Consider the following 10,488-nt stretch of genomic DNA (forward strand, 5'->3'; position numbering starts at 1 on the left):
CACAATTGTGCCTATCCCAAAACAGGACAGCATCGGCGGCCTAAATGATTTCAGACCAGTCGCCCTAACACCAGTCGTCATGAAGTGTTTTGAGAAACTGGTGAGGCACCACATCAGGTCTTGCCTCCCAGTTACCCTCGATCCACTTCAGTTTGCATACAGTGCAAACAGATCAACAGAAGATGCCATAGCAACAATGCTCCATGCCACCATCTCCCACCTGGAACTGCAGGGCCAGAAACGTCCTCTCAGACCTTGTACAGAGAGTTGGGAGTTGGCTCACATCTCTCCACAGCTCTCAGCATTAACACCAGCTCTCCACAGGGCTGTGTGCTGAGCCCACTCCTCTACACTCTGTACACCTATGACTGTGTCAGCAGCCACTCGGACAACGTCACAATCAAGTTCGCTGATGACACCACTCTGGTTGGACTGATCTCTGATGGCAATGAAAGGCCATACAGGGAGGAGGTTCAAAGGCTAGTGGAGTGGGGTCATTCCATGTCAAATCAACCAAAATTTGGATTGGTCCCCACTTGACCACCTCAGAATCCCTTCAAACTTTCCCCATTTGTAGGCAGATATGTTTCATTAAAAAATCCAAAGTATTCCATGTTCAATATTTCAAGAGTTACAGCCATTTTTGTAACCCACACGCATCTTTTGCGAAAGTGGCTAAATAGCAATAATTGAATGTGAATATCTCTAAAACTACTGCAGCTAGAAGGTTGAACATTTTTTGGTATGTTTAGAAACTTGTATACTTATAATTTATGTACTTTCTGGTGCTGTAAGTTGTGTTGTGTCAATAGAAAAAATTCCCAAATTTGGAAAAAAATCAACTAAGAGTCATTTTCACCTGTCATTATCTCATGGATGGAGTAGAAGAAGGCTGATCTATGTTTTGTTTCAAAGTACTTCCAGTGGCAATGTTGAAGTAATAATTAAGTTGCCTGTATGTGGTCCAGTTTTTGCACAATTTGCTGTCAAATATCCGATTTCAAACAATTTCAAAAAGCACAATCACAATAGCATAGATCTTTCATGCTGCTAGTCTCCCGTTTTCCACTACGCCGGTTTTTAGTATTAGTGGCTCGCTAGGCTTGTAAACAAACCGCGCACCACAAAGATGTAGCAGTGTGTCGCCCTCAGAGCTGATGAGGTACCCGGGCCATGGCACAGACCGTTAGTGCAGGTGAGAGCGTAGACCGGCTGGGGAGCCACATGAAACCAGGCAAAGAGGTTGACCACTCCTGAATTAAGCATAGGCTACAGTGACCCACAGAAAATAAGGGTTTGGTGAGGTTCACAATAACCATAGACATTCTACCACAACAAACACAATTAATTGTCAAAAATACAAACTTTAATCTCAGCTACATATAGATGGGAATGCATGTGTTGCTTCTTTCACTTTCTTCCAAATACAAAAACATGAAAAACATTTAATTTAATAATGAGACATTTAATAATGAGAAACTCGTTATAGTTTCTCTGCAATTTTGCAGGACATACACACAGTTTAGTGAACTCTTCATAATATACTGTAAATCTTTTTCTATAAAAGGAAGCACAACATATTATTGTCTTTAAATGTTCCACTAGACAGATAGACATACAGAATGATTTTTATTAGGCTTTATCGATCTGCTTCTAAATGCTTGGCAACATGCTGTGGAGTTTACAGAGATGTAAGGCAAGTATATCACCTTTAAATGCAATAAGTAGGATTCAGATTTTCAAAGAGGAGGTTTATCAAGTTTTATGGAGGCTTAAATGATTGCCCCATAGGAATTGCTTTAAGCCCAGTGAGAAGTTAGATTTAGCAATACTGAAGATATCAACAAAGCTGTGCTATCTACTAATGTAAAATATAGGAAACAGTGGTTTTAAGATATGTCATGAGTAAAAAAAATAATTAATACCTAAATATTTAATGTAAGGGTTGTTTTGGTGTAAGCGCAAAATTTGCAGCTGCAGTAATGCACATTTATATAGTAATACCTAGCAAATTAATGCGTGTGTGTGTGTGTGTGTGTGTACAAGCATGAGAAAGTAAGCGTACATGCACAGACATAGGTGAGAATGTTGCTGTTTGAAGAAGCAGATTTGAACCTCTTTGCTCTTTGCAGATGGCTAAAACATCCACAGTAGGTGTTGAGATCACACAACTCAAGGGAAATAAGATATTGACTGTTTATTTAACCCATTGAAACTTCCATCAAGATGTCAAGGCTTCAAGAGGACCCAAAGATCAGAGAGGCCTTCAAATGAGTCCTTTATATGTGTGTGCGTACATGAATTTGTGCTTGTGTGTGTGTGCAGGCATGTGTGTGACACATATGAAACTAAGACGTGAAAACAACTTGACTCTTGACTTTATCTGATTACTTTTTGATCACAGTCTAACATAAAAAGGTTGAAAGGGCCTGACACAGAATGGCCCAGAAATGTACCAGACAGCGATACCTGTGCAGCTGATTGCCTTAGCATTGCTGTTAGCCTTAGCGCTGCTGCTAGCTGTAGTGCTGCTCCTAGCCTTAGCGCTGCTGCTAGCCGTAGTGTTGCTCCTAGCCTTAGCGCTGCTGCTAGTTGTAGTGCTGCTCCTAGCCTTAGCGCTGCTGCTAGTTGTAGTGCTGCTCCTAGCCTTAGCGCTGCTGCTAGCACATCTCACTGCTCCTGTAGACCTCAACCTTTGTGCCTTCTCTTCATGTTCATGTAGAGAATTTATTCCCCTACTTCTGACACAAGACAGACTATGAGGTACAGTAGGTACGTTGGCAGCGTTCGCTTGACCAGGTCAACATTGTCCTGGGTTTCCAAGCCCGGGATGTTCAACAGAGCAATCTATCAGTCCAGCAGGTGAGTGACAGCTGTATTCTTCCCAGCCCAGAAAGCCTGACTTGAAGATGCACACACTCTCATTACTGTCAGAAGCCAATGAGATGTGTATTGAAATCTTCAAATCACAATATAACTTAGTACAGATCTAATATGGAAATCTTGTGATGCTCTCTGCTCTTCCTTCTAGAAATTTCCATCGTGGTTTTACTATCAGTTTTAATACACACTGTCAAATGCATCACACATAGACCGTAACTGACTAGGCCTATGTTTTAGTCTTTTACAGCCTCCATGGCAGTTCCAGTAGGTTGGAATGGTGAAGGCCGTTCAAGTTGATCAAGTCCACAACATTCTCACGTTCCTCAAAATGCTCAGTGGAGATGTCTAAAGATGTAGTAATTGCCGTTCTAGCTTTTAAATGGCTTAGCAACAGAGGAGAAAATGTTTGGCTACGGATTATTTTCTAAAAGATCCCTGCATACTAGGATTTGAACTACACCTGGATAATCTCTGCAATGTTGTCTAGTGGGTCTGTTTTTTTAATGAAATGAACATTCCAAATCTGTTTTAAAACTTCGATTTGACGTAATTAACATTTGTCACTTTAGAGCACTACTTTTAGTGAAAGCTTTTCATCTAATTAAAATCCAGCAAATAGTTGTGTTTCTGTTTTCTGTATAAAACATGGCCTAGGAGAAGCCTGGCTAAAGAGGGAAGGTATAACCAGTCCGTTCTTTTAACTAGGCCTAATGGTACTACCAGACAGAGGAAATCCTTCTGTAGCTGTCAGACATTTTAAAACACAAAATGATGAACGCATTTTTATGACATTAAACTCACTTCCTCATACCGAGCGTAATCTTTGAATTAAATTACATTGCAAAGTCAGTCTGTTTAATCTGTGGCCATGAATGCTCTGCTCTCTGGCTTTTCTATGATGAACTTTTCGTAGATAAACTACGTATAGCCTTTGTATGTGTAAGATTGTGGTCTTTTAAATAAAGCCAGCAGCTAAGTTAAAGTATGCAATTACTGCCAGATTATTTCACAATATAATAGCACGCTTAGTAATTATACCAATGCTCTGTCGAAACTCAGCTGCCGCTGACAACAGCTATTCGAACTCTTAACTCAGAAAGGCCACGCAGGGCATGCAGATGCTACTTGTTTTGAAGTGTCAGACGTAAATCAGTTGCCCACCGGAGCGCGAGTGAGGTACAGTGGAGTCGCGGTGGTGGTTCTGAGCGCGTGACAGATGCACACGCTCTCTGTGTAGGAGGCAGCGCGATGACACGAACACAATAGGAAGACGGCTCAGGACGCGCCGCGCCTGACAGACTGTCACAGCGACGGCTTCATCCGAGCTCGCTCGCAGCTGCGCACGGAGGGCGGGACAGGCCCGCCGGCTCTCACCCATCGTAGGAAGCACTGGAAACCGCTTGGGACAGCGTAAGTCAATAGGCATGGAAATTATAGACTACGTAATTGCGTGACCCGGTACCTGGTGCAAGTCAAGATGTCAAAGCCTGCGTTCCAGTGAATACAGCTATTTCGCTTCGGAGCTGTCAAGTGCTTTGTCCTGATGAAATGTATGCAGGGAGAGGAGTTCTTGAAAGGAGGCATCGTCTACTCTTAGAGCTGAACCCACTTTTATCACGTCTCTCTAGAGCTCTTTGTACATGGAAACTTATGCACGAGGAAGAACACTAAGCTACTCAATTACATAATAATTTCAATATGCAGATTTATGCTATCTAGATCAGTTTTTCATTGGTGGTCCCATTCTTAAATTTAAAGGGAATCTTATAAACAGGTAGGTCACTGTTTATAACCACATAGGAAGTGGACACTTCAATCTTATGCTCCTTTAAATGTGCCATATTTTGTCAATTGTGATTTTACACTGCAATCTAAATTTGTCCTCCGCTTTTTACCCATCTGTGCAGTTAGAACACACAAACACACTAGTGATTACTAGGGGGCTGTGGATCACACGTGTCCAGAACGGTGGGCAGCCCGGGGAGCAGTTGGGGTTAGGTGCCTTGCTCAAGGGCATCTCAGTCATGGCCTCAGGTCTGGGAATCGAACCCACGACCCTCCAGTCACAAGACCAGTTCCGTACCACCAGGCCATGACTGCCCCTTTATGCGTGTGTGTGTGTGTGTGTGTGTTCTAACAAGTACTCTCACCAAACATTCATGTGTGTTTTCTGTTTGCTCGCATATGATTGAGAAGACCCAGGTGGCAAAATGTTCATCCCAAGGATGTTTCTCCAATGCTGCACATTCAGGGCAAAGGTCTATAACAGCAAGGAGTGCTCTTTTGATCTTCAGTTGCTACTCAATTTGCCTTGAGGAAATGTTTGACAGCCTCTTCTAAAAGAGAAACTGAACATCAATAGTGCTCTCATCACATCAGAGTGTCAGGGACTGTGGCCTTGAATATTATTTTTAGCTTAGACATGCTTCCTCTTCAGTGACAAGGGCTTGGTAATTGGCCCTGCTAGTAGCCTCAGATTCACTCTTCACAATCTATGGTGGTGGTGGTTGTTGGTCTTGGAGGAGTAGGGATTTCAAATTTGTGTTCATGTTGCTTCACATCATTTAATGGGAGATTTAGTCAAACAAATGGCATTTAAATCTCAGTAGGCATGCAGGCACCAAACCATGCACTTTAGGTGGATGTTTCCCATTTGCAGGAGTGACAACTTACCAGGAGTCGAACAACGGTAACATGCACCAGTGCGGAGTAGCTCAGAAGCAGTGTCTATATTTTAAAGTAAGCAAATTGATTCAGTTTAGACTCATAGGGACTGTAATGGGGGCGGGGGCACCTTGCTATCAGTACTGTTGCACAACTAGGTCTACATTTGAACATGGGGCTAAAAAGCAGCAATCAGTATAGACAGTGACTTGGTATCAGTGTCTTTTCTAAATGAATTTTTAGAACAGCAAAAGATGTCTACAGGACAGTCATACAAGTTATTCATAAATGATAATAGAATGGAACAACCTCAGAATGATGTCTGCATCGGCATGTAGTTTAAAAGCATTAAAAAACAGCAAGTGAATTTGAGAGAATTCTCAACAAATAAACATGCAGCAGAAACAGAATACTTAGAAAATGAGTCAGAAAAAAAAAACATGATAGATGGGGTACACTGCGATAAATCATTATCACCTCAAAATGGACTTAAAACTAGTGGAATTTGAAAGGGAGAACTGTCTTGGATGTGAAATGCTCAAGAACAATCATAATTAAGCTTTTATGGTATGTAGACAAAGAGGAAATATGAAAATGGTTCAGAGACACAAACATTTATGTCAGTAGAAGAGATTTTCCCCAGCTTCACAAAGTGTGCTATATGGGGAGTTCTACATGTATAATGATCAAATATGATCATCTGATTGTTCGCTAAGTCAAACAAAATGATAAGTTATCATACATTTACAGAATATTTCTTATTTTAATATGATATGCATGCCAATATATTTTCTATTATAGAACATGACATTTTTCAGATATACCTACACTGTAATCAATTTCTGTAGTTTTCACAGCATTATTACTGTAAATGATAGAATTCTTACTGTAGAACATGTTTACTGTCACGTTGAGGACCCCGGCCCCTCCCCTTTGGGCGTGTGTATACGTGGTCCACGTGCTTTGTCTGCGTCAGTGGAACTCCGTGGTGATGGCTATGTCGTGTGATAATGTGTATCACCTGTGAATTGTCTCGTAATCACGTGGGGCTAATGTGGTTTGTCTATTTAATGTGCGCTCGCGCAGTGTCTGGTGCTCGACGTCTACACGTGTGTGTGCTTTTTCAGTGTTGCTCGTGCGCTATTGCGCAATATCTGTGAAATTAAAAGTGACGTCAGTCAACTTGCAAGGATTCCATGTCTCATCCTTCGCCACGACCCCCGCGTCACAGAACGACGAGCCGTCCGAGACACCAACAACATGCCAGGCTACAAGGGCAAGCAGAAGAAGGGCAAGAAGCCCAGTAAGTGGCATCACCGTTCTTCATCATCTCCCCCACGCTGCGAAGCTCCGCCGACTCGGACGCAGCTCATGGAAGACCCAGAGTGCTCCTACCTGCTCTGCGCGGCTCGGGAAACCACTATTCCCGAGCTGAAGGAGGAGTACCACCGGACTGCGGTCCGAGTGTGGCGAGAGAGGCACCCCGCACCTTCCCGGGAAAGCTCGCCCATAAGAGTGAGCGTCCCGGAGTTCTACCAGGCATTGCCACCAGAGGGCGAGCTTGGAGAGGAGGAGAACCCACCGACGCAGGAACAGCTGGAGCAGGATCCCACCTGCGCGTTCCAGCTGGCCGCGGCACGGAGGATGCAGGACCCCGAGTTGGCCAAGGAGCTCCGCGAGGGGGTGGTGCGGATTTGGCGTGAGCGCCAGCGACGCCCCCCTCCAGCTCACGCCCTCTCGCCTCTGAGGGTGGACTCCTGCATCTTCAGTGAGACTGCGTCCTCCAGATCTTCCAGGGCCAGCCCCATGGACTATTCCTGGGGTGAGAGCCGGCTGAGTCCATGGAAGGGGTCCTGGAGGGTGAGGAGGAGCTCCCTCGCGCTGCACCTGGTACATTCGACAGCCACGCTGCACCCGGTACGTCTGACAGCCACGCTGCCTCCGGTATGTTCTACCGCCGCGCTGCACCTGGCACATCCGCCCGCCGCGCTGCACCTGGCACGTCCGCCCGCCGCGCTGCACCCGGCGGAGGGTTCGCAGCGAAGGCAGGAGGGGGACTGCCCAACGCAGCGCCAGCAGCTCCAGATATCTCTCCGCTACTCGCTCTCCTCCTGGCGCGGAGCCTGGCGCCAATGTCGTGTGTGTGTGTACCAGTGTTTGTTAGTCTTCCCCTTTGTGTGCCTAACCCATTTTTCACTCTCGTGCCACTGTGTGTAAGCGTGCCTGTGTGTGTGTTTGTGACCGTGCCGTTCAATGTGTCTAACATTTTTTTCCCGGTCTTTCCAGGGAGGGTGTGCTAGGCGATTCGTGACGGACGCTTCGCCAAGGGCAGTCACCTCCCAGACGCAGGACTGAGCGCGTCGAATCCGCCCATCGTCGTGGGTTCGGGGCACTTGGTCCTGTTGGCACCCCGGGACGGGTAGTGCCCTTGGAGGGGGCGTCTGTCACGTTGAGGACCCTGGCCACTCCCCTTTGGGCGTGTGTATATGTGGTCCACGTGCTTTGTCTGCGTCAGTGGAACTCCGTGGTGATGGCTATGTCGTGTGATAATGTGTATCACCTGTGAATTGTCTCGTAATCACATGGGGCTAATGTGGTTTGTCTATTTAATGTGCGCTCGCGCAGTGTCCGGTGCTCGTCGTTGTCTAAGTCTACACGTTGTGTGTGTGTGCTTTTTTAGTGTTGCTCGTGCGCTATTGCGCAATATCTGTGAAATTAAAAGTGACGTCAGTCAACTTGCAAGGATTCAGTGACTCATCCTTCGCCACGACCCCCGCGTCACATTTACAGCATGTTACTGTAGTTTTCACAGCATTATTACTGTAAATGATCAAATTCTTACTGTAGAACCTGTTTACAGCATGTTACTGTAAATCTGCAAGCATCATGGTCAAAATTCAGTGGCGGGTGAATTCTACAGTAAATATAATTTTGTCATAATTATCATATTATCATAATACAGTCATTTTGAGCGGGATTTATTCAGCAATTTAAACAGAAATCCACTTTTGCTAATGGTAGGCAACATCCACACAGACAGAGGATAATGTCTTTATATCCTTCATAGCTGATACATGCTGTGTAGTTCGCTGTATAACTATATATATAAAGCTGCGATGAAAATGAACGCACGTTGAAATCACTGTTTTTATTGTAGGCACGTACACCAGCAGCCAGTCTTCTAGTGCTAATGGTTAGCTCGGCTAACACTATTAGCCGAGCCTTTTTTAGCTCGCATCTTTCAGCTAATAAACAGTCAGTCTGTGTCGAGGTAGTAACTGGTACTAAGTGAGATAAATAGCATTGAAAGCTTTGCTTTGATCAGTTTATTCCAGTAGGCTATAGTGTAAATGAAGCCGGTGTTTATTAGCTCTCACTTCCACCATTCTAATGTACTGCTCTGCTACATAATCCTACACTGCACTGGGAGAGGGAAACGTTAGAGAGGCACCTTCCTTAGCTGCTAATGTGCGTTAAATTACCAAAACTTACTCATTGTATATGATATTTTGATAGAATTTGTTATTTTGTGACATTTAGTGGATAACATCATCAGTTTGCTGTAGGAGTAATGTTACTGCATAAACGTTAGTGTTTGCTAGCATGTATGTGTTGGTGTGCCAGCTAGCTGCATTTAGTGAAGCTCATCACTTGTTTTTTTGCTAGCCATGAGTACAGAAGACCAGTGTTGCCAACTTAGCGACTTTGTCGCTATATTTAGTGACTTTTCAGACCCAATTCAAGGATTCCCCAGCCCAGAAAGAAGGAATTTAATTGTTTTTATTTCTAAAGCTTTTTGTGTTTTTATACAGTTCCACATTCAATATTGTACCTTGTATTTAAATGTTCAAATGTTCTAAAAAGTGTTAAAATATTCCTTTACAGTAATTAATTTACTATATTAAAATGAATACAGTAATTTTAAGCTGTAAAGCTCTTACAGTAGTTTAATAATTACTGTAATACAAAATACAGTAATTTTACTGTGATAAAAATTACAGTAAGAACCGTAAGTACTGTGATTAAATGTACAGTATGCATACTGGTGGTGCTATCATCGTTTTCTCCTGTTTTGTGAGAGAATAGGGAGTTAGGGACGATTGACCTGTGTTTTTGTTTATTTCTTTTGGTTTAGGGTAGTTAAAGCGGGGGAGGACTTTAGCTTGTTCTGGTTGTTATTTTGGCACGAGCCTGTTCGATGTTGTCTCCGTAGGTTATTTATTTGTATGATGTTATATGATGTACTTGGAAATGGAATATGGACATTACAATACAAATAAGATAAAAGAACCATGTATGAATGAACCTTGCTGTGTGATGTTTTGGTTATTTATGTTGCGTCCTTTTAGAACGAGCTTGCACAAAGGACCGTAACAACATCACTTTCAAGGTCCATTTCTATATTTCCCATCACGATAAACTTAAGTTAAATGATTCGAAATAATTCGCTTTTTTATTGCATTATTTAATGGTTGTGTGATGTTCTGTTATTAACATAGGGAAACATTGGGGACCTCTAGTGGTCAGAACTTGTTGCAGTAACATTCATTTGAGCCTTCAGTGTTCCCGTAGTTAGTTCAGGTTGTATGAAGGAATTAAACAGTCACAGTTTTTTCTCTGCGTTATATGGCCAGGAAAACATTTGCCTGTGAGTAATATTGTGTTTAGTTGTTGTATAACTTTATACTCAGATTACGTCTGATGTAAACCTTGGTTAAGGAACAAAAATAAGTTATATATTCTTTCAGTTAACTGTAAATGCTAATCGCTAGCATATATATGGATTTTTCCATAGACGTTAGCCTTTAAGCTAACAGTTCGGTTCCCATTAATGTACAGTGTCACACAATTGCACTAAGGAAACGAAGGTAACTAAGATATATTTTGTATGTCTGCTTTATAGTTTTACAGTGAGTCTTGAGTAAAGCTTTTGAAGAGAAC

This window comes from Brachyhypopomus gauderio, chromosome 2 (genome assembly GCF_052324685.1).
Source record: "Brachyhypopomus gauderio isolate BG-103 chromosome 2, BGAUD_0.2, whole genome shotgun sequence".
Taxonomy (NCBI): Eukaryota; Metazoa; Chordata; class Actinopteri; order Gymnotiformes; family Hypopomidae; genus Brachyhypopomus; species Brachyhypopomus gauderio.